The sequence below is a fragment of the Ranitomeya imitator genome, chromosome 3, assembly GCF_032444005.1.
Source record: "Ranitomeya imitator isolate aRanImi1 chromosome 3, aRanImi1.pri, whole genome shotgun sequence".
NCBI classification, from domain to species: Eukaryota; Metazoa; Chordata; class Amphibia; order Anura; family Dendrobatidae; genus Ranitomeya; species Ranitomeya imitator.
The window spans coordinates 622648956-622674845 of NC_091284.1; positions in this window are offsets into that span (position 1 = coordinate 622648956).

The window sequence follows — 25890 nt, forward strand, 5'->3', positions numbered from 1 at the left end:
TTTATTTCAAGCATGCTTTGCTCTTAGTAATGCATCCCTCTACCATTATGACCTGCTGCTACCATATCAGGCTGCAGATCTTCATCAGTGACTCTGGGATTTTGGCCACCTTCCTCATCAGGCATTTGGTGGCAGCCGGTGGCAGCTTCCTCATTCTGCCCATCCAGGTAGAGTTGCCAGTGTTCTTTTAAATTTGAACTTGTGAACCATGCTGCCAAATGTATTGCTAAGAACATTTAATTGTTTTGTTATCTTTTGTATCCTTATTTCTTGTTTGTGTACTGCAGTGATCATTTCTCTTATAGGAAATCAGTCATCAGGTTTTTTTTTACTATGTAATCTGACAGCAGCATGATGTAGAGACAGACCCCTGATTCCAGCAATATATAATTTAGTTTACTGGGTGGAGCAGCTGTGATAGTATCACATATTTCTCTGCTGCCAAATCTAGCCATTCAGAATGACGAGCCCTGTATTGCCCTGCCACATCACTGACTGATGTCAGCTGTACATTAATATGCTCTTGGCCTCAGTATACAGTTATATGAAAAAGTTTGGGCACCCCTATTAATCTTAAGCTTAATGTTTTGTAAAAATTGTTTTTTTTGCAACAGATATTTCAGTTTCATATATCTAATAACTGTTGGACACAGTAATGTTTCTGCCTTGAAATGAGGTTTATTGCACAGAAAATGTGCAATCTGCATTCAAATAAAATTTGACAGGTGCATAAGTATGGGCACCCCACCAGAAAAGTGACATTAATATTTACTAGATCCTCCTTTTGCAAAAATAACAGCCTCTAGTCGCTTCCTGTAGCTTTTATGGAGTTCTTGGATCCTGGATGAAGGTATTTTTGACCATTCCTCTTTACAAAACAATTCCAGTTCAGTTAAGTTTGATGGTCGCCGAGCATGGACAGCCCTCTTCAAATGATCCCACAGATGTTCAATGATATTCAGGTCTGGGGACTGGGATGGCCATTCCAGAGCAGTGTAATTGTTCCTCTGCATGAATGCCTGAGTAGATTTGGAGCAGTGTTTTGGATCATTGTCTTGCTAAAAGATCCATCCCCTGCGTAACTTCAACTTTGTCACTGATTCATGAACATTATTGTCAAGAATCTGCTTATACTGAGAGGAATCAATGCGTCCCTCAACTTTAACAAGATTCCCGGTGCCGGCATTGGCCACACAGCCCCAAAGCATGATGTTACCTCCACCAAATTTTACTGTGGATAGCAAGTGTTTTTCTTGGAATGTTGTGTTTTTTGGCTGCCATGCATAACACCTTTTTGTCTGACCAAACAACTCAATTTTGGTTTCATCAGTCCACAGGACCTTCTTCCAAAAAGAAATTGGCTTCTCCAAAAGTGCTTTTGCATACCTCAGCCAACTCTGTTTGTGGCGTGCTTCTTTCGCATGTTTGGTACGGCTTCTTTTGCATCACTCTCCCATATAGCTTCTCCTTGTGCAAAGTGCGTTGTATAGTTGACCGATGCACAGTGACACCATCTGCAGCAAGTTGATGCTGCAGCTCTCTGGAGGTGGTCTGAGGATTGTCCTTGACTGATCTCACCATTCTTCTTCTCTGCCTTTCTGATGTTTTTCTTGGCCTGCCACTTCTGGCCTTAACAAGAACTGTACCTGTGTTCTTCCATTTCCTTACTATGTTCTTCACAGTGGAAACTGACAGGTTAAATTTCTGAGATAACATTTTGTATCCTTCCCCTTAACAACTATGTTGAATAATTTTTGTTTTCAGATCATTAGACAGTTGTTTTGAGGAGCCCATGATGCCACTCTTCAGAGGAGATTCAAACAGGAGAACAACTTGCAAGTGGCCACTTTAAGTAGCTTTTCTCATGATTGCATACACCTGGCTATGAAGTTCAAAGCTCAATGAGGTTAGAAAACCAAAAAAGTGCTTTAGTACATCAGTAAAAAGTAGGTAGGAGTATTTAAAACAAGAAAATGATAAGGGTGCCCATACTTATGCATCTGTCAAATTTTGTTTCAATGCAGATTGCATATTTTCTGCTAGTACAATAAACCTCATTTCAAGGCAGAAACATTACTGTGTCCAACAGTTATTAGATATATGAAACTGAAATAGCTGTTGCAAAAAAACAATTTTTATAAAACATTAAGCTTAAGATTAATAGGGGTGCCCAAACTTTTTCATATAACTGTATTTATTGTGCTTATTGATCATTGTCTCAGCCCACATCACTAACCGGCAGCTTTCTGCGCACAATGTATGTTGACAGAAAGAAGCTAATCAGTGGTGAGAGCAGGGTTAGACCAAGAGGCACAAGCGCAGCTAGTCCTGTAGTGATAATCTCATGCTGATCAAACACTGATTATATTAAAACACCAAAACACAGCTTAGTAAGTGACACATCACATAGTCTTTTCAAACTCCATCGCAAAAACCTTGTGATAGGTTCACTTGGGCCACACTCTTGACAACCTAAAAATATTAATGAACTGAAAGCTTTTGCCTATATAGAATATAGATTCCTCAGTAACAATGCCAGAAGCTGATGTGTGGCTATGCATCATTTTTGCAGCAGGTAATAACAGCCTAATGGTTCTTCAATACGTTCTAAAGATAATTATCATGTATGGATTGGATGATTCTGAGACGGCAGTAGTCATTACAAGTGGTATTTTATGAAGACTTTAGAGAAACCACTTGTTATTATTTGATTAGTTGTGTTAAGCTATATACAGTTGTGCTTAAAAGATTACATACCCCGGCAGAATTTTTGCTTTCTTGGCCTTTTTTCAGAGAATATGAATGATAACAACAAAACTTTTTCTCCACTCACAGTTAGTGGTTGGGTGAAGCCATTTATTGTCAAACTATTGTGTTTTCTCTTTTAAAATTATAATGACAATCCAAAACATCCAAATGACCCTGATCAAAAGTTCACATATCCCATTTCTTAATACCGTGTTTGCCCCCTCTAACATCAATGACAGCTTGAAGTCTTTTGTGGTAGTTTGGATCCTTGACATGTTGGAACGTCCAAGTACGTCCCATACGCAGCTTCTGGGCTGATGAGTGCAAATTTGCCTCCAGTATTTGCTGATAAAGTGCTGCATTTATCTTTCCTTCAACTTTAACCAAGTTTCCTGTGCCTTTGTAGCTCACACATCTCCAAAACATTAGCGATCCACCTCTGTGCTTTACAGTAGGAATGGTGTTCCTTTCATCATAGGCCTTGTTGACCTCTCTCCAAATGAAAAGTTCATGGTTGTGGCCAAAAAGTTAAATTTAGGTCTCATCACTCCAAATGATCTTGTTCCAAAAGTTTTTAGGCTTGTCTCTGTGCTGTTGTGCGTATTGCAGGCAAGATACTTTGCGGCATTTGCGCAGCAATGCCTTTCTTCTGGCGACTCAACCATGCAGCCCATTTTTTTCAAATGCTTCCTTATTGTTCATCTTGAAACAACCACACCGCTAGTTTTCAGACAGTCCTGTATTTCAGCTGATGTTATTTGTGGGTTTTTCTTTGCATCCCGAACAATTTTCCTGGCAGTTATATATGACATTTTTGTTGGTCTATCTGACTGTGGTTTTGTTTTTACAGAGCTCCTGAGTTTTTCATTTGTTAATCACAGTTTGAATGATGCTGGCTGGCATTATCAATTCCTTGGATATATTTTTGTATCCCTTTCCTGATTTATACAGTTCAACTACCTTTTCCCGTAGATCTCTTGACAATTTATTTGCTTTCCCCATGACCCACAATCCAGAAACATCAGTGGCTGGATGAAAAATGCAAGAGTCTGTCTGGATCCCAGAAACTCACTCAACTTTTATGCACACACTGATTAGAAGCAAACTGGACACAGGTGAGGATTTTGTTACTTTTAGTAGCCATTGAAACCCATTTGTGTCAACTTATGTGCATGTTATCAGGCCAAAATCACCAGAGCATGTGAACTTTTGATCAGGGTCATTCGGATGTTTTGGGTTGTCATTATGATTTAAAAAGAAAAAACACAGTAGTTCAACAATAAATGGCTTCACCCAATCTTTAACCATGAGTGAAGAAAATGTTTTGGTGTTATCATTCATATTCTCTGAAAAAAGGCCAAGAAAGCAAAAATTCTGCCAGGGTTTGTAAACTTTTGAGCACAACTGTAAATCTAATATTTATGCTTTATAAATGATTCTTGTTTGTCTGACTTATTGAAAACAGGACAAAGCTTACATTTTGCCAAGTAAAAATAAATTGTGAATGGAGGTTGAATAACTTTGATTGCAATTGTATCTCATCCAATATTTATCTTAATGTTAAAACATTTGTTTGCATGGATGTTGGTTTGTCAGAATTTATATTTTATTGCTGAAATAGAATATACTGACTAGATATAATACAGTAAAAGAAACAGTTTTATCATGGAATTTTATGTACTGGGTCCACATAATTACACACACTGGCACATGCATACATATTTGATTCCAAGTGCTTTATTAATATGTTCTTGAATTGAGCTGGATATGACCAGGGTCAAGATTTGCTGATGATACAGTCAAGAGGGACTTTGATATTGACACCTACTTGTCCGGGTCAATAATGTAGAATAATGATGGAATCCTTCTGAGACATTAATATAATTACACACAAGACCCCTCATAGAAACAGCGTACAGCAATATACTGCTTTATAATATTATAGAGAATCAATCTATATATTTTCTCAATTCACAACAATATTGATTCACCCATCAAATATACTAGCATATATAATATTTTTATAGCTGCACAAAGGTTATCATAGTAACTCTGCTCAGAATGTGAATTAGGGCAAATCTGAGAAGTAGACAATTTTGAATCCCTTGTCTATGTTTCGAGACACTATGATAGGTGTCAAGTTCCCACCTCTGCACAGGGGGAATCTCGAACCATCTCCGCTGCAGTCTCCCATTCCTCTCCAGCCATAGTGGAGTCTGCTCAGCGGAGACGTCAGTCCCAGGGTCTAGCTCAGGCTGATCCTGGATGACTGGTTACTGCTGCCCTTCCAGACTCTGCCCTTGTAGCCAGAAATGTTCAGCAGCGAGCTGGTCTTTCTGGGACTTAGTCCTGCTTTTCACATACTGAGCATGCCCAGCGTAAGATCTCTCGTTGGAGATCAAGGGTCACATGCTTTGATACTGCAGCAAATCCCATTGGTCCTCTAAGAAGGTCCTGAAGATGCTCAACTTCTGTGGCAGCCTCCCACTGGTCCTTCTGGGAAGGTCCTGTACTTGCTGCAGCTATAAAAGATTTGCATGACTGCACGGCCATGCACTAGTGTATACTTGAAATCGTGTGTGTGTTGATGTGTGAAAGTCACTCATTAATCATCCCCTCCCTTGTGTATGACTGCTCGTGTAAGGTGGATGTTTGCTATGGAGCGCCTGACAGAGCCATCAGTACTAAACGATACAGCGTCAATTGCTGTGACCGCCAGTGCGGCGCCATGCACTATTTGAGCGCTTTCCTATCTAAGTCTGGGTGGTTAGTGGCGGCACAGCATGCACTTTTGTGCATTTAAATTATATTTTCATTTACTCTGACACCTGAGTTGCGGTGTTTAGCGCAAGTGGTCTGAACGTCCTCTAATCCTGTGTCTTGGGATAGAGTCTTGAGACTCCTTGCTTGCGCTCTTGGTGCAGTACCGCGGCCCTGTGATGCAACAGGGTTTGCTTCCTTCACACAGGGTGAAGTCAACCCGTGTGTGTATCCACATTGTACCGCCATATAGTCTGTTATTACTCAGCAGCAGGTTCCATCTCTGCACGGTGGACCCTGGGCTGCGAACACACCTTATACCATCTCTCTTATAATTTAATGCATTCCGCTAGCCCTAACAAACTACAAGGCCTTCATATAGAAACAACAAATAGTAACACAAATTTCAATGGCATGAATGAAGCTTTGAATGCCTGATTCAAGGTGACCACAGAGATATCATTGATATTTTTCTATTTCATTTATAATATTAAAAACCTTATCTTTATGGAGCCAAATCTTTTCACAGTAAATATTTATCTTTACATGATCATTATATCATGCATATAGTTCTCATTTACCTAAAATATATTTCCGTATGTTCCATAACTCCCTCTATTGGCAAAAAGCAATGCAGATTTAATTACTGAAGGCTAGGAAGGGAATGTATTATTCTGAATCTGCAAACTACAGCTATGAGTATCATAAATATATATTGTATTTTTTGGATTATAAGACATACTTTTTTCCCCAAAATTTGAGGGGCTAATGGCGGTATGTTTTATCAGAATTGTAGATGTGGTAAAGTGGGGGCCCAGGGTCAATTCTGTCGTAAGTTTCTGTGGACAGTGTAGGCAGGAGTCGGGTGTTGGATGCAGGCCCCAAGCTGGTAGGATGAGGTATTTAGTGCTGTGGGGGCTCCGCCAATATTTTGTGACAGCCTGGAGCCTCACATATTTCATACTCTTCTTTGTGGTGGACTCCAGGAAAATGGCCTCCGGAAATGGCGCTTGCGCAAATTGAGATCTCAACACTGAGATATCAACAGCGCATTCGCCGCCTCTGGAAATCATTTTCCTGGAGTCTACAGCATTGGAAAGTATGTAAGGTGTGAGGCTCCGGGCTGTCACAAAATGTCCGTGGAGCCACCGCACTACTGAACACCTCATCATACCAGCCTAGGGCCCCCAGCCTTGGCTCCACTCCTGGTGCCATCGAACATCCCATCCTACCAGCCTGGAGCCCATAGCATCTACTGCCTCCACCAACAGAGACTCTGCCACCTGGGCCCCTACTCCATCACCAGTGGCCCCCAGGTAAGCTACCTCAAAAGTGGATTATAACGGGCACCATTTTATTAAAAATACATTTTTTCCTATTTTTCTCTCCAAAATGTGGGGTGCGTCTTATATACCAGTGTGTCTTAAAATCCTTAAAATATGGTGTAATGAAATTAATAAGCACTGGATTTCTAATTTAAAAAGGGAATGAAAATTCACTTGAAGGCAATCATTAACACGTTCTTTCACCCATGGAGTGGGGAGTCCACTACCATATATTTGGAATGCATGAACACTCGGATAAAGGGAGAATGTGATAAAGTCAAACTGCTCACAATTTTTCATACCCATGATATTATGTATCTGGAGAGAAGCCATACTGATTTTTTTATTGATTAAGCTTGCATATATAGCACTAACATATTCTGCAACACTTTACAGATATTGTTTGTCATCACTCACTGTCGCCATTGTGGCTCAATGTGTATTTTCCATTTCAGTAAGGTTTTTGGAGAATCCTGTTGAAACTTACTATAATTTCAAGTGTTTTGGGGTCCTTTGAATAGCTCTTTACAACTTTATTTTTGAACATACATAGATATTTTGCCTGTCAGGGTAGCAGATGAGAAAGCTACTTTCACACATCAACACACACACGATTTCAAGTATACACTATAATTACCTGTATAGTTTTATAAAGAAAATTCTTTATTTTGCATAGAGTTAATGTAGAGGAACCTGCAATAATATCTCTGCGGATGGAGACAAGTTATTAATGTGCCTGACTTCTTTAGAGGAAAATGTTATAGCTGTGTTCCTCTTAATTTTCCATGGAGAGTGACAGAATTTTTAGTTACTACATAGATGGGGGTAGTAAAGCAGCAAGAATGTAAAATGTGATGAAAATGTGCATTCATGTTTTTATATCTTATACACCTTAGCAGTTCTCTGAGATAAAATGTAGAGAACGCAGTAATTTCAGCTCAGCAAAATGTGTAAATATATGAGTTACCTTTTGATTACAGATCATAAGATAATATATTCCATCTTCTGCAGTGATAATGTTGAACATTTTAAACATGAAATATGCGCTCCTCTTTATCGTACTCAGTTCACACTATTCTTCCAGTTATAATATTAACAGTGAGGCTTGTACATCATAAGGTGTGATCATCATGTTGAGCAGGTAAATGGAATAGAATTTTACTTTCTGCATAATCACAAGAACAAAACATGCACATAATTTGTCTTTTATCTGTTATTGCATGCTGATTAACAAAACATAAATCACTTTATTTACGAGGAGTAAGCAAGTATTGTAAGTCCCTTATTTTTCAGATTATAAGAAACACTTTTAGGAGAAAAAGGGAATATGTCTTATAATCTTAATGTACCTTACTGTGGAGCAGGGTCCCAGGAGGCAGGGTCGCTGCTGCATGAAGCTGTTGCTGGCCTACGGCAGCCATTTTCTTGAAGTTCACCTCAGTGAAAATGATGGGCAGTGCAGGGACTCCACCGACATTTCTGGCAGCCCGGGGTTCACCTCAGTCTCTCACTGATGAACACTCCCTCCTCCCAGCCCTGTGACCACAGCCTCCTGCAGCAGCAACCTTGCCTCATGGGATTCTGCTTTACCGCAGTTGCAGCCCCTGGGTAAGATAATGTAAAAGTAGATTATAAAATGCACCAACATTTTCTTAAACTTTATTTTCCTATTTTAGACTCCATAATTTGAGGTGCGTTTTATAATCCACAAAATTCGGGATTTCTTTTGGCTTGCCTTGCTGTTAAGTGGAAGAATACACCAATCAGCCATAGTATTAAAGCCTCTTAGAGGCAAAGTGAATGACATTCATTGTTTCATAACTACATCATTTTTCATGGCATAAGATATTTAAGGTATCACGTGGAAAGTCAGTTGTTGTGTTTGCATCAAGAAATATGGGTAAGGGTAGGATTTGAGATATTTTGACAAGAGATGACTGGACAAATGGTTCAGAGCATTTCCAAGACAGCAGGTTTTAAAGGGAGTCTCCAGTATACAGCTACTGATACCTAACAAAAGTACTGTAAGGAACGACTACCAGTGAGCCTGCAACAGGGACAGGAGTAAGTGTCATCGATGAGCACAAATTACTATAAATAAATTAATTCTGCTTAAGATTGAAAGGTATGTAGAGGAGCTGCGGAGACACCATCATGTGTTTCTCAACACAGGCAGTGAATAGCCAGGCCTTTCCCCGGGAAGGAACAACCGAGGGAAGGGCAGCATCCAATAAAAGAAAACATCCAATAAAGGAAAACCACCTATGCCAAGCATGGTATCCATCCACAGACAGCTGTTTCGGGGTTTTTGCCCCTCATCAGTGTGGAGTAGGAAACTGGCTATCAGGAGCAGTGCCTAGTAGAAAGTCTATAAAGGCACGGATGATTGACCTCGTGGAGACCAAAACATCCAACACCGCAGAGACACCATCACGTGTTTCTCAACGCAGTGATCCAGAACACTGCCTCCACGGGTTTGGAGTCAACTTTCAGATTTTCAAAGAGCAAATTAAATCCTAGGAGGCTACACCTCAAAACCTCCAGGATCTTAAGAATCTGAGGTTACATTTTTTGTAGCATGTGCTACAAGACACTTTTAGATTCTATGGGGCGGATTCACCAAAGCTTTTCACCATAAAAATGACATAGAAGCTTTAAAAAGTTGCATAATTTTTGCGCAATGCAGAGTTTGCAATTTTTGGTGCTTTCATGTCAGTTTGAATAAGCACCACTAAAATGTACGAAGATGGGGAGGAGTCAGGGTGGCATGGAGGTGTGGCTACAGCCATCCATCAAATTTGCTGGGGTTTTATACAGCAGAAATGCTACTCCAGTCCATACATATTGAAGCATTTCTGGAGCATTGCACGAGGTGCACACCATTCATAAGAGACACTGATTTCAATAAGCAGCACATGCCTCTTAATGAATTTGGCACCTTCTAATCTGGCAACACCAGCATAGCACGAGCATGTGCTATACTAATCTTGATGAATTGGCCTCTATATCTCATTGGGTTAGAGAGATTTCTTTGCCACATGAGGGGCATATAAAATATTTAAAAAGTGTGTTTTACATTATGGCAGCTCAATATATGAGAAATTGTATTAATAATAATATTTTTTTGTATAGTGACATTATATTTTACAGCACCTTTTAATTCAGAGGGCATATGTACATTACAGAGTAGCATATAAATCAATAATTCAAAAAACAGGAGTGGGGGACTTGCTCGCAATTTTCCAAATCATGTGTATATTTATGTAAAGCTGCAGGAACCTGTCACTAGCCAATGTCTATGTGTGTGCGCACACTGGGGAAACAGATGAAAAAAGGGCCAGGAGAAAAATGTAGGAAGAGAGAAGTAAGGGAAGTTAGATTACCAAGGTATAGTGATAGGCCTGTGTATAAATTTATATATATTTTTGTAGGGCATGCTTAAACTATGGACATTGGAAATTAACTTGACCATCCAAAGTAGTTAATTCCAGAGAACCAAGTGCAGCATGAGAAAAGTCTTCAAAATCGGAGTAGGAGGTTTGAATTATGAAGGATGTTAGTTTTAAATCATTAATAGACCGAACAGCTTGGGTTGAGTTAATTATGTATTATGATAATAAATTAGGCATAGAATAATAGATTGTATAGTATCTTATAGAACATACTGGCAGCATGCAGGGCAATTTCAAGTAACTTTCCACACATTAACATCTTGACAAGCAAGGCATTGGAATTTAGTGACACAGGCCCAGATAACTGCCACACACACAGTCTGCTGTGATAAAAGCAATTTGACTCCATCATCTAGAGTTGGACTGCAGTACCCAAGAATGGCCATTACACAGCATATGGCGCTGTTGCTTTCCCGCTCCACTCTGTGTTCTTCCGGCAGATGTGGGACCTGCTAACAGCTCATTAGTCGGAGTCTTGAATCTCATCTGATATTGGTGATCTAACCGCTAATAGATCACCAATATCACAGTGTACAGAAACCCTTTAATTAAATAAATTACAGTTCAGAAAATGAATGGAAGAATTCATAGTTGAAGATTTTTTGCATTTGCCTCCTTTATAACAATACAAAAGAAAGGTTCCTTTTACAATGAAAAATGACCTCTATATAATAATCTGTGAAGGCTGATCTGACGAGCGACGAGGATGACCTCATTCAGCATTGCTTATTTGTCCTTTCAAATATTTGAAAGCATTGTAGTAACCACATGAAGATGAATTGTGTTTTCACCTGGCACGGGAAGCATGTCAGCACTTACAGATATGTCGACAATCTGCTTGATGAAAACACTCAAATCCTTGTCATCCCGGAGATATATATAGAATACGAAATCTATCGGGGTATACATCCTCAGATTGCACCTGAAGGATACTTCCGAGCCTGCTACTATTTGTATTCAGCAGTTAGTGACAGAGCATTACCATGCATTAATGTGCCCACATTAAACACAGCTTTAATTGCACTTCTAAAGATCTGCTGTTGTTGCTTTTCAGAGGCTCAGAGTTGATTAATAATATCTTAATAAAAAGCTTAATAGTGCATTAAATTAAGAAAAAAGTTTCTCCCTGTTATAAAGCCGCGGTGTAACTTGCTAGTTTTAAGTGCAAAATAATAAAAACCTGCTTCACTGTTTGAAAAATCTGTTGCCTCATTGTATAGTGGGTTTACAGAAGGTAAATTGATGTGCGGTAGTGTAGCTATAACTGCCACATAGCACGTGCCTGGATAAGAAAGATAAATTGAAATGTACTGTGAGTGTGGCTCCTGGGAGATTTACTTCACACGTATGCTTGTGATGAAACTCGGAAGGTAGCGTGCTATGGTTGAAGATTGATTTGCAAATCTTTTTATATCTGGCGTAAAGATTCTATAAATGCTTATTGATGTTATCACATTTGCTCTTTAGGGTCAATTCATTGGAGCCTTTTTTTGTTTTGCTTTTGTTATTTATCACTTATTTTTTATTTGCGCATTATATTTGTTTTCATTTCTTCCTTTTAAAAAGACTATTTTATAAGTGTTCATGTATTTTATATTTGCTATTAGTGATGTAACTAGAGACCAATAGGCCCCTGATCAAAATTTGGAACTGTGCCCCCACATCCATATTGGACAGATGTATGCATAGGCCATTGTAGCATTCTAGATAATGTAACGACATAAGTATATAAGTATTCCCCCCATGTCATAATGTCCCCTTTCTGGCCTTTTTCCTGAAATAGTATCCTTCATGTCTGCTTCTTTATTTAATAATGTCACCCATCCTTGGCCCCTTCTAGTATTAATGTCCCTCCATCCTATAATAATGTTTTCCATCCTGGGACAATTCCTATAATAATGTCCCACATCATTGCCACTTTATTTAATAATGCTCCCATTCTGGGTCCCATCCAATAACCATGTCTCCATCCTCGGAATCTTCTAGTGTAAATGTTCTCTATTCTGGGCCCCTTCCAGTTATAATGTATTTGCTCTTCTCCAACACACTTTGAATAGAAAATATAGATTCTTCCTACCTTCCTTCACGCTCATGAAATGCGGTGTCTTTTTCCATAGTTGGCACAGAAGCCAGCAACTGATTTTGGCATGCCCACTACAAGCGGTGCATGATTTCCCCCTTGTATCGAGGTGCAGCGTGCTAGCGGGTCTTTGTGCAGCAATACGTATCAGCTGCATATGCGTCAGAGGATGCACAACCAAGTAAATAGGCGCTGGAGTCAGCGGGCACTCTTTCCATACGGGTCTGATTACGGGCACCCTCTGCGATCGTTGTTATGATGTATGCCATTGTAGGTGGAGTTCACAGTTTCCGGATGTTTTAAGCTGATTCATTATTTTTGGGAGAAACACTTTTATGTCACTCTAGCCCCCAATGCAGTGATTTTATGTATGTCTAGATTTTTTGTGTAAATTTAGCAACATTTTACTGATATGCAACTTTTTGATCTAAAAAAGTCTCATAAATGTATAAATATGCATTTATTTATTAAACTGTGCTCCATTTTAGAGAATTTGGCATAAAAAAAATCAAAGAATACCACAAGACATAGAAAAAGTAAAGAGAGTATGGTTTCTGTTTGAATACATACTTTTTTGTTATTTTCTATTTATATTTGTAAAGGTCATTTGCTCAGAGAAGATACCTTGGAGAAGGCAAAGTTGTTTCTTCTAACAACTCATTCAACCTAACAAAATTATAATATATGATGGATTTTCATTCATTCTCTGGGATTAGCGTTGCATAGCAGTGCAAAGGTATATTTGCATAATATCTGACAGGTATAAGTAGCGTAAAAACAGTAGTAGAATACCCTATAGCATACAACAGTGGATATTAACATAACAACTGTACACATGTAACAAATAGCTTATGTTAGAAAGATGCAACTGTGTGGCATTTGTACTCTACCTCCCAAAGTACCGACAGTGCCCCCTACCTGTGTCATGTCAGAGCAGTACAGATCTCCTGATAGTGGTGTTGGCTCATGCAATTCTGATACCCTCATTTCATTTTTCCAGTCATCTGTAACACTTGTGATGCTGTGAATTCTCAAGGTGGCCAATCATGTCCTCCTCCTAACATTCCCTTACCCAACCTTCATATAACATATTGTTTAAAATTGCCAATAATCTCAAGTTCAATGTCTGCCCACAGTTCCAAAAAAATCTGCAGTCTTGAAAATAGTGACTTTCACTTAAAGAGAATCTGTCAACAGGTTTTGCTATTTATAGTGCCTTGCAAAAGTATTCAGCCCCTGGAACTTTTCAACCTTTTCCCACATATCATGCTTCAAACATAAAGATACCGAATGTAAATTTTAGGTGAAGAATCAACATCAAGTTGAACACAATTGTGAAGTTGAACGAAATTTATTGCTTACATTTTAGTGGAAATTCAAAAACTGAAAAGTGGGGCATGCAATATTATTCAGCCCCTTTAAGTTAATACTTTGTTGCGCCACTTTTGGCTGTGATTACAGCTGCAAGTAACTTGGAATATGTCTCTATCTGTTTTGTACATCGAGAGACTGAAATTCTTGCCCATTCTTCCTTGGCACAGCTCGAGCTCAGTGAGGTTTGGTGGAGATCGCTTGTGAACAGCAGTTTTCAGCTCTTTCCACAGATTCTCGATTGGATTGAGGTCTGGACTTTGACTTGGCCATTCTAACACCTGGAAACGTTTATATGTGAACCATTCCATTGTAGATTTTGCTTTATGTTTGGGATTATTGTCTTGTTGGAAGACCAATCTCTGTCCCAGTCTCAGGTCTTTTGCAGGCTCCAACAGGTTTTCTTCAAGAATGGTCCCGTATTTGGCTCCATCCATCTTCCCATCAATTTTAACAATCTTCCCTGTCCCTGCTGAAGAAAATCAGGCCCAAACCAGGGTGCTGCCACCACCATGTTTGACAGTGGGAATGGTATGTTCAGGGTGATGGTCTGTGTTGCCTTTATGCCAAACAGATCGTTTGGCATTGTTGCCAAAAAGTTCAATTTTGGTTTCACCTGACCAGAGCACCTTCATCTACATGTTTGGTGTATCTCCCAGGTGGCTTGTTGAACACTTTAAACAACACTTTTTATGGATATCTTTGAGAAATGGCTTTCTTCTTGCCACTCTTCCATAAAGGCCAGATTTGTGCAGTGTACGGCTTTTTGTTGTCCTATGGACAGACTGTCCCACCTCAGCTGTAGATCTCTGCAGTTCATCCAGAGTGATCATGGGCCTCTTGGCTGCATCTCTGATTAGTCTTCTCCTTGTTTGAGATGAAAGTTTAGAGGGACGGCCGGGTCTTGGTAGATTTGAAGTGGTTTGTTACTCCTTCCATTTCAATATGATCGCTTGCACAGTGCTTTCACTTGCAGTCTAGCTGCCAATCGCAGCGTGGTGTCTTGCACAGAACCCTCCCAGACTTTATCAAAGCCGAAAGACCTGGCTAGCATGAGGTAGATGATTATTTATTGGTCACGATGGAGATAAGAGGATGTTGAGAGGATCAAACAGACCTCATCAAAGCCGAAAGTCCCAGCTAGGGTGAGGAAGCTGGGTACTCAATGATCATAGCAGTGATAATACAATTTGATGAGGATCAAATGGGTGAGGAGCGGAAGGCCGTAGAGGTGAGCGGTCAGGTGAGACATAAGGTGAGAATAAATATTTTTTTTATTTTTTTACATTTTGTGCTTATTATGCTCTGGTGTCTTAAAAAATACAGAGCATAGTAAGGGAAATTACATTTGTGGAGAACAAATTCTCTTTTAATCAAATTTCTCATAAAAATGTGCTTGAACAGGTTAATTTGAATTTTACCTAATTACAGTGGGTACGGAAAGCATTCAGACCCTAAAAAATTTTCACTCTTTGTTTCATTGTAGCCATTTGGTACACTCTGCACCCCATCTTAACTAAAAAAATAGAAATGTAGAAATTTTTGCAAATTCCTTAAAAAAGAAAAACTGAAGTATCACATGGTCATATGAATTCAGACCCTTTGCTCAGACACTCATATTTAACTCATGTGCGGTCAATTTCCTTGTGATCTTCCTTGAGATGGTTCTACTCCTTCATTGGAGTCCAGCTGTGTTTAATTAAACTGATAGGACTTGATTTGGAAAGGCACATGCCTGTCTATATAAGACCTCACAGCTCACAGTGCATGCCAGACCAAATGAGAATCATGAGGTCAAAGGAACTGGCCAAGGAGCTCAGACACAAAATTGTGGCAATGCACAGATCCGACCAAGGTTACAAAATAATTTTTGCAGTATTCAAGGTTCATGGGCACAGTGGCCTCCATAGTCCTTAAATGGAAGAAGTTTGGGACCACCAGAAGACTTCCTAGACCTGGCCGCCCAGCCAAACTGCACAATCTTGGGAGAAGAGCTTTGGTGAGAGAGGTAAAGAATAGAGATGAGCGGTGTTCGAGTCGAACTGTTCGCCAATCTCAAATTCGAGCTGTTTTGGGCGGTGTTTGAGTCGTTCGACGAACCCGAACAATTTGCTTAAAATTCGGCTGTTCGAGTTTCTGTTCGATAACTGTTTGTTCAGCAAAAGCCTCCCTTGAGTTGCACATTAAAACTGTTTATCATTGTTAATAGACTGTTTCAGTGTATAGTGGGCAGGGGATAGATCTGTGCTGAAATAACACCGATCTCCATTTTTTTTTCTTTCCCGCATTTACAGTGGGGCGGTGCAGACACTCAGCCTATCAGCAGTGTGCACACACACAGCAATGTGCATGTGATGCACAAGCAAGGGCATGTGTCATTGGCTATGTATGTCACATGTCCTTGCCCTATAAGAACCAGCCATTTGCCCGATGCCACCATTTCCTCACTACTGCAGCTTAGTTTTAGATGGCACCGCTGCTGCTGTGAGCGCTATACAGACAAAGAGTGTTTTTTTGGAGCGAATTGTCAGAGAGATAGGTTTAGGGAGTCGGGAGGAGTCGGGACTAGTTGTAATATCAGCCCTTTTCAGGGTATGTTACAGCAGTTCATAGCACTGTTTCCAGGCAGGTCTGTGCCACTGCTGTGCAAGTGTTTGTCACGGCATTTGGTGTAATCTAGCTCAGCCAATCCTTTTGGGCTAGTAGAATTGTCTCATAGTCATCTGAGCAGCCTGCCTGTGAAACTAAATACACTGCCTGTGTATCTCTATTTTCACTGCATCTAATCCAATTAATAGTTTAGGGCCTAGGAGCAGTGTGTGCACGTCAGCAGAGTAGCCCGCCTGTGAAACAAACTATACCGCCTGTGTATCTCTATTTTCACTGCATCTAATTCACTTAAAAGTTTAGGGCCTAGGACCAGTGTCGGCACGTCATCAGAGTAGCCCGCCTGTGAAACAAACTATACCACCTGTGTACCTCTATTTTCACTGCATCTAATCCAGTTAATAGTTTAGGGCCTAGGAGCAGTGTCTGCACGTCACCAGAGTGGCCCACCTGTGAAACAAACTATACCGCCTGTGCATCTCTATTTTCACTGCATCTAATCCTGTTATTACTTTAGGGCCTAGGAGCAGTGTCTGCACGTCAGCAGAGTAGCCCGCCTGTGAAACAAACTATACCGCCTTTGAATCTCTATTTCACTGTATCGAATCCAGTTATTAGTTTGGGGCCTAGGAGCAGTGTCTGCACATCAGCAGAGTAGCCCACCTGTGAAACAAACTATACCGCCTGTGTATCTCTATTTTCACTGCATCTAATGCAGTTAATAGTTTAGGGCCTAGGAGCAGTGTCTGCATGTCAGCAGAGTAGCCCGCCTGTGAAACAAACTATACCACCTGTGTATCTCTATTTTCACTGCATCTAATCCAGTTATTAGTTTTGGGCCTAGGAGCAGTGTCTGCATGTCAGCAGAGTAGTCCACCTGTGAAAAAACTATACCACCTGTGTATCTTCATTTTCACTACTGCATCTACTCCAGTTAATAGTTTAGGGCCTAGTACCACAGTTTGGCCACTCAGTTCTGCACGGTTTTAATCCATCGGTTGTTGTTCCAACAACTTCAGATACAGAGTTGCCAATTAGTTAAGCACTAAAATTAGTGGCAAAAGGCCTGCTGATGGTGGAAAGGGGAATAGATGTGTTGGAAAGGGAAAAAAAGGTTGTATTCGTGGGGTAGGTGGTAAAGCAACAGTAACATCTGCAGAAGAAAGACCATCTTCCTGCCAAAGTAAGATGTCTACTTATTTTCGTGGATAATCTGATATGATCCCTTTCTTACGGCCATCGCTACAAGCATCGCCAACAATTCCAGATGAGGCACAAAAACAGCAGGTGCTTGAATGGATAACAAGTGCTCGTTCAAGTGGGCTCTCCTCCATGTCAACTTAAATATCACAACTACTCCAGTCCTCAGAGTTGTCACCCCAATCGCACTTGCTTCCTCACAGCTCCCAAGTCTCCAGCTGCCCGTCTGAGCATGGGGTAACACACATGGTTGAGTCTGTAGAGCTGTTTACGCATACTATAGCCTGGGAATCAGAGGTCTGCTCCAGAGCTTCTGTGAATCCAGATGAGGAAATGATCTGCACTGATGCCCAGAATCTTTGTGAGTCGGATCCACGCCCAGTTGAAGAAGGTTCTGAGCATAATGTACACCCTCGTTCCCAAACTGTAACTCCTGTTGGTGGAGACAATGAGGAAGATGATGATGAGACTGAGATACCTGATTGGAACGAAAACTTGACTTTTCGGTCAGGGCAGGAAGAGGTTGGCTCTGAGGACGACGGGTGTGAGAACACGCAGCATGATGATGATGAGGTTGTAGACCCCACTTACTGTCAACCCCCAGTCCGTCAGTCCATGAGGTCAGCAGAGGAAGTGGAGGAGGATGCTAGAGATGAGTCTGACAATGAGGTAACGGTGCTCCTTCCTGGACAGAGATGGAGTACTGGAAGCACGTCAACAACTGCATCCTCAACCCCAACTGTGCCTCAGACCAGAAGTCGGGGTGGCTCTTCAGGTCGCACGGGCTCTAAGCATTGCATAGCCTGGGCATTTTTTGACATCGCAAAGGATGACCCAACTCATGTTGTCTGTAAGATTTGTCAACAAAATCTCAGTAGAGTCCAAAAAATCACTAGCTTGAGTACTTCATGCATGAACCGTCACATGGATATGAGGGATAAGTTGCAGTGGGAAGCTCACTGTGCTACAATGCCGCCTAGTGGGCCGGGTCAACTACCGTCTGCCCTATCATGTGCATCCACGTCCTCTTCATCCTCTGTGACTGTGGGGACAGCAGTCGCACATAGTTTTGGATGCAGACCTTCCACCTCTTTAACCGGCAACAGCCAGTGTAATTGGCAGGTAATCGGGACATTTGCTCATGGAAACACCTGCTGGTGTTGAGCACTCTCCGACATCGACACCGCATTTTGATCAAGGCAACATAACATCTCCGCATGCACCTTCCTCACAGACCAGCAGTTTGCCGGGGACACCTTACTCAACTCCGTCTAAACACGGCAGCCAGCCCTCAGTCCCTCAGATGTGGACAAGTAAAAGACCATTTCCCCCTAGCCATGACAAAGCTAAGAGATTGAATATTTCCATCAGCAAGCTGTTGGCTACAGAAATGCTGCCTTTCCGCCTGGTGGACACAGAGGATTTTCGAGACCTTATGTCCCTCGCAGTGCCCCAGTACCAGATGCCCAGTCGCCACTACTTCTCAAAGAAAACAGTGCCTGCGCTACTCCAGCATGTCACACACAACATCACCGCTTCCTTGAGAAACTCTGTGTGTGACAGGGTGCATTTCACCACAGACACTTGGATGAGTAGACATGGACAGGGGCGTTACATGTCGGTGACTGGGCACTGGGTAGCTACGGCGACATCAGGAGAAGGGGCTGCTGTCCAAGTTTTGCCGTTGCCACGAGTTGCTCGTCAATCCTCTGTATCTAGAAGTTCCTCCACTACTTCTGCCTCCTCAACCTCCTCTCGGTCCTCCACCTGCACCCAAAGCCTGTCTGGTAATGCCACCCGCGTTGAAACTGTGCAGAAAGAATCCTGCACACCTCCTCACTATGCTGTCACCAGGGCTCAATGGCATCAGGCAGTGTTTACATTGAAATGTCTGGGAAATGTAAGTCACACAGCAGAGGAGTTGTGGTCAGCTCTGGAGACCGAGTTCCATCAATGGTTGTCTCCACTCAACCTGCAGCCAGGGAAGGCTGTGTGCGATAATGCTGCAAACCTGGGTGCGGCCCTTCGCTGTGGCAATGTCGCACTCGTGCCTTGTATGGCTCACGTTTTGAACCTGGTTGTCCAGCAATATTTATCCCACTATCCCAGACTAGATGGGCTTCTGCAGAGGGCACGGTCGCTGTGTGCTCACTTCTGCCGTTTGTATCCCGCAGCTCGACGACTTGCATCTCTACAGAAGTCGTTGGGCCTGCCAGTTCACCGGCTGAAATGCGATGTGCCCACATGGTGGAATTCAACTCTGCACATGTTGCAGCGACCGTGGCAGCACCAATGAGCCCTGGTGCAATATGTTATGACGTATAGCCTGGGCCAACGAGATCAAGAGGTGGGGCAAATCACGCTGCAGGAGTGGTCTCAGATCAGGGACCTATGCACCCTTCTGCACAGTTTTGAAATAGCAACAAAGATGTTTAGTGCTGACGATGCCATTATCAGCATGACCATTCCGGTGATTTACATGCTAGAGCACATCTTACACAGTGTTCGGAGTCAGGTGGTGGAACAAGAGGAAGAGGAGGAACAGGAGGAGTCATATGCTGAAGGGATCATATATCCAAGGTCAAGAAGGTTGGCAGCACCAAGGCGGCTTGCATTGGAGGCTGGGGGAGAGGGGTTACCGAGGGCGCATGGTAGCAGCCAAACTGTTGAGGAAGGTGCAGGAGGCGAGGAAGAAGTGGAGGACGAACTGGCGCTGGGCATGAAAGACTCATCAGATGAGGGAGACCTTGATCAAATTTCTGTTGTGCGAGGTTGGGGGGAGAGGGCAGACGAAGGAAGCATGATTCTCACCTTGCCACCACCAAGACAACAAAGACTTGGTGCTCCTGGATGCGCAAGACACATGAGTGCCTTCTTGCTGCACTACCTGCAACATGACCCTCGGTTTGTCAGAATCCAAATTAATGCCAACTACTGGGTTGCCACACTCTTAGATCCCCGGTACCAAAGCAAATTTGGCGAAATAATTCCTGCCATAGAAAGGGATTCACGCATGCAGGAGTATCAGCAGAGACTGCTACAGAATCTAACTGCTCTTCCACAAAACACCAGTGGTGCACATAGTGAATCTCTGAGTTTTAACTTGCCAACCGTGGGACTATCGAGTCATCAATCAAACCGTAACAGTAACATCATATCTGGTGGTAACAGCAATTTTTTCCAATCATTTCAAGATTTTTTTAGACCATCCTTTGCAAGGCCACAGGAGACAAGAAGTCTGACTCACAGCCAACACCTAGAGAGGATGGTACAAGAGTATCTCCAAGTTAACATCGCTGCCATGACTGTGGAACTGGACCCTTGCTCATTTTGGGCTTCCAATCTTGAAAAATGGCTGAGCTCGCCACTTACGCCTTGGAGATCTTGTCGTGCCCTGCATCCAGCGTTCTCTGTGAACGTGTGTTCAGCGCTGCTGGTGGTGTGCTGACAGATAAGCGCACGCGGCTGACCAGTGACAATGTAGACAGACTAACGTTCATCAAGATGAACAAATCCTGGATCCGCAATGATTTTTCTAACCCTGTGTCATCTTAAGGAGACTAAAAGCTTGATGATTTTTGAAAATCACCTCACCAACCATTTTAAAAAACTCTGGCAAAATTGATGCCACTTAAGTGGTGTCTGTGGCTGAATTTTTGGAAAAAATTGAGACTTTTATATTTAGTCCCCTTGTTGAGTTTTACATGACATTGCCATTGTCAATTCAAGGTGGGTGGGGTCGTCTGCAGAGTTGTTTCCTCATACTATGGCCTGGGATTCAGAGGTCTGCTCCAAAGCTTCAGTGTCTGTTAGTCAGCAGAGTAGCCCAGCCACCCACCGCCTGTTTACCTAAGTACTATTTTTAACGGCATGTAGCCCAGGAAATCCTTTTGGGCCTAATAGAATTTGGTGCTACTCAGCAGCGTACTTCACCCATGAAGCAAGCTACACCACCTGTTGATCTAATTACTAATTTGTAACTGCATCTAGCCCAGGAAATCGTTTTGTACCTAATAGCATTTTGTGCTACTCAGCAGAGTACCCCACCCAGGAAGCAAGCTACACCGCCTGTTTACCTAAGTACTATTTTGTAACGGCATCTAGCCCAGGAAATCCTTTTGGACCTAGTAGAATTTAGTGATACTCAGCAGCGTACCCCACCCATGAAGCAAGCTACACTGCCTGTTTACCTAACTACTATTTTGCAACGGCATCTAGCCCAGGAAAACCTTTTGGGCCTAGTTAAATTTAGTGATATTCAGCAGCGTACCCCACCCATGAAGCAAGCTACACCGCCTGTTGATCTAATCACTAATTTTTAACTGCATCTAGCCCAGGAAATCATTTTGTACCTAATAGCATTTTGTGCTACTCAGCAGAGTACCCCACCCATGAAGCAAGCTACACCACCTGTTTACCTAAGTACTATTTTTTAACGGCATCTAGCCCAGGAAATCATTTTGGGCCTAGTAGGATTTGGTGCAACTCAGCAGCGTACCCCACCCATGAAGCAAGCTACACAGCCTGTTTACCTAAGTGCTATTTTTTAACGGCATTTGGCCCAGGAAATCCTTTTGGACCTAGTAGCAATTTCTGCTACTCAGCAGAGTACCCCACCCATGAAGCAAGCTACACCGCCTTCTTTATTTCTCAATCTAACATCTCGGCTCTGGGGTGTCCACTCTCCCTCCTGCTTTCTCCTTCTCACAGGTGGACTACCGCTTGTTTTCACACTGTGGCGAATCTTTTGGGCCCAGGCATAAGAAGTTGTCGAGGTAATGGATAATATGTGCCGCTTTACAAACGTCCATGCTGGCACATTTGAGGAAGCAAATAAACGCCTCAAATAGTGAGCAGGATATGGAGCACCCCATGGGCAAACAGCGATCTATGTAGTATGCTCCTTCACAGAAGCAGCCCAATGGGAGGACACTATTTAGAGGCACAGGTAGTAACCGGAACACCCCCTCAATGCCTGTTTTGGCCATTAGGGTGCCCCTTACACACTTCCTGACCAGCCTGATTGCCTCGTCAAAGGAGGTACAGTACATAGTACTGTACTTGGTTTCGCGTTTTGTTGTCGTTTACTGACCTGCCCCTTGGATATGACAAATGGTGGATTAGTCTGAATATATTGGGTTAATTTTTTGGCACAACTCCCAATGGGGTACCACTATGTCTTCTAAGGAAAGTGTTCTGAATGGACCCACTGCCATTCTACCTAAAGATATTTCTTTTTTTATTTATTTTGTCAAGACGTCTGGGTGTTGGTAGCGTGAGTTTAGATTTTTACTCCAGCCTTTCTTGATTTTAGAAGGGCATGACATGCCTATATCTTTGTCTCCTCCTCCTTTTACTCCTCCACCTCTTTTCTTTTTGCATGACTATATGTAGTTGTGACTTTTCCATGTTTGTTGTGTCTTCTGAGCAGTTTGTCAGCTTTTGGACACCTTTTAAGGTGTTTTCTATGTGTTTTTTATGTGTTTGTATGTGTTTGTGTCTGCCTGCCATTGGTTTCAATGGGGTTCGACGGTGTTCATCGAACGTTCGTCGAACAGTTCCAAGATCACTGTGGACTCCAAGATCACTCCAAGATCACTGTGGCCCCAGGGATGCAGTAGGGAGATGGGAGAAAGTTCCACAAAGTCAACTATCACTGCAGCCCTCCACCAGTCAGACTTTTATGCAGAGTGGCCGGACAGAAGCCTCCCCTCAGTGTAAGACATATGAAAGTCCTCATAGAGTTTGCTAGAAAACACATAAAGGACTTACAGAGTATGAGAAATAAGATTCTCTGGTCTGATGAGATGAAAATAGACCTTTTTGGTGATAATTCTAATCTTTTTGTGTAGAGAAAACCAGACACTGTTTATCACTGTTTTTCAGTTTTTCAGCTGCAAGGACAGGACGACTGGTTGCCATTGAAGGAAACATGAATCTGGCCAAGTACATAGATATCTTGGATGAAAAGCTCTTCCAGAGTGCTCTCGATTTCAGACTTTGCTGAAGGTTCACTTTCCAAAAAGACAATAACCCTAAGCACACAGCTATAATAGCAAAGGAGTGGCTTCAGAACAACTCTGTGACCATTCTTGACTGGACTAGCCAGAGCCCTGACCTAAACCCAATTGAGCATCTCTGGAGAGACCTGAAAATGGCTGCTGTCCACCAACATTCACAATACAACCTGACAAAACTGGAGAGGATCTGCAAGGAAGAATGGCAGAGGATCCCCAAATCCTGGTGTGAAAAACTTGTTGCATCATTCCCAAGAAGACTCATGGCTGTACTAGCACAAAAGGGTGCTTCTACTCAATACAGAGCAAAGGGTCTGAATACTTATGACCATGTGATATTTCAGTTTTTCTTTTTTAATAAATTTGCAAAAGTTTTTTACATTTCTATTTTCAGTCAAGATGGGGTGCAGAGTGTACATTATTAAGAAAAAAAAGAACTTTTTTTAATTTACCAAATGGCTGTAATGAAACTAAGAGTGGGAAATTTAAAGGGGTCTGATTATTTTCCGTACCCACTGTAGATTAAGAGAATTGATTTCACTTTTGTTTATTTACGTCTCATTTGGTAAAGTAATAAAAATAAAGTATTAACATTCCTACCTTTGAAAGCAGTCTTTGCAGCATTTTTGTATACCTGCCTAAAACCTTTGTATATCACTGTATATATAGTGTATCATACTGTATTTGATTTAGCTTTAATATTATCTAATACATATGTATTCACTTTAGAACTGAATTATTTAACAATGGTAAACATTGCAGAAAGGAAGTTTGTAACAGACAGGGTTTGGCAGCAGTCAGTTCTTCCTATGCTGCAATAATAACAAGTTCCTATTTTATGCTGCCAGAAATCAATAGCGTTGTTGTTGTTATGTTTGAGGCAACGGTTTGACAGTGTAATGTACTGTAGATTATTCTGTTATCCTGTTTTTCTTCCCTTAATGTTTTAACAGGTATAAGGATCCAATTTGATTCTTTTTCTTGAGTATTGCAGTGCAGATTATGATGGTCTATGTTTGACCCTTTACTTTCCTGTGGTGTCAGCAAACAGCATATAAAGTTATACCCTGTGCAGAACAAATGTGTGAATATATACAGTATAGAATGTGCACAGTGGCGTAACTAGAGTCTGATGGGCCCCGGTGCAAGGTTTGGACATCCCCCCCACTGATATATATCCCTTTCTGCCTCTGTTTTTTAATCTGTAGAAAAAATAGGAAACCATAATATTCACGAGTGGTAAACATTGAAGTCATGGGGCCCCATAGCAGAAGTATAATTCACTGTCTATAGTCTTCTATAAAGTATAATGCACTCTACAAAGTTCTCTATACAGTATAATCCACCCCTCATAGTCCTCCATATAGTATAATGCACCACTCGTAGTCCTTCCTATAGCATAATGCAACCTAATGCATAATGCATTCTTCCAAATAATATAATGCATCCTCTATAATCACAGTATAATGCACCCCCTCATAGTCCTCCATACATTATACTGTACAGCAAATAGTGATCCATGTAGTATAATGCACAGCCCATAGTCATAATTTAGTATAATGCACAGCCCATAATCCTACAAGTAAAAAAATGTAAAGCCTATAGTCCTCCATACAGTATAATGCACAGCCCATTTTGGTATAGGTTCCTTATCCTGGCTTATGAATCCTATCCTGGTATATGGCCCTCATCCTAGGCCCCATCCAGGTATATGTCCACCATCCTGGTATATGTCCCCTCATCCTGGTATATTGGCCCTTATCCTGTCATATGTCTTCGATCCTAGGATATGTCACCATCCTGGTATATGGCCCTCATCCTGGTGTATGTTCTCCATCCTTGTATATGTCCCCATCCTGGTATATGGCCCTCATCCTGATATATAGACTTCATCCTCGGCCCCATCCTGGAATATATCCGCAACATGGTATATGGCCCTCATCCTGAGCCCCATCCTGGTATATATCCCCATCCTGGTATGTGTTCCCATCGGGGTATATGTTCCCACTCTGCTATATTGCCCTCATTTTGATATATGTCCTCCATCCTATTAAAAGTCTCCAACCTGGTATATGGCCCTCATCATGGAATATGTCTTCCATCCTGGTAAATGTCTTCATCCTTGTACATAACCCTCATCATGGTATATGGCCCCGTCCTGGTATATGACTCCATCCTGGTATATGACCCTCATCTTTGTAAATGTGCCCCATCCTGGGATGTGGCCTTCATCTTGGCATATGGCCCTCACCTATTAAATGTGCCTTACCTTGTTATATGGCCCTCATGCTGGGATATGGCCATTATCCTGGTATCTGTCCCTATCCTGG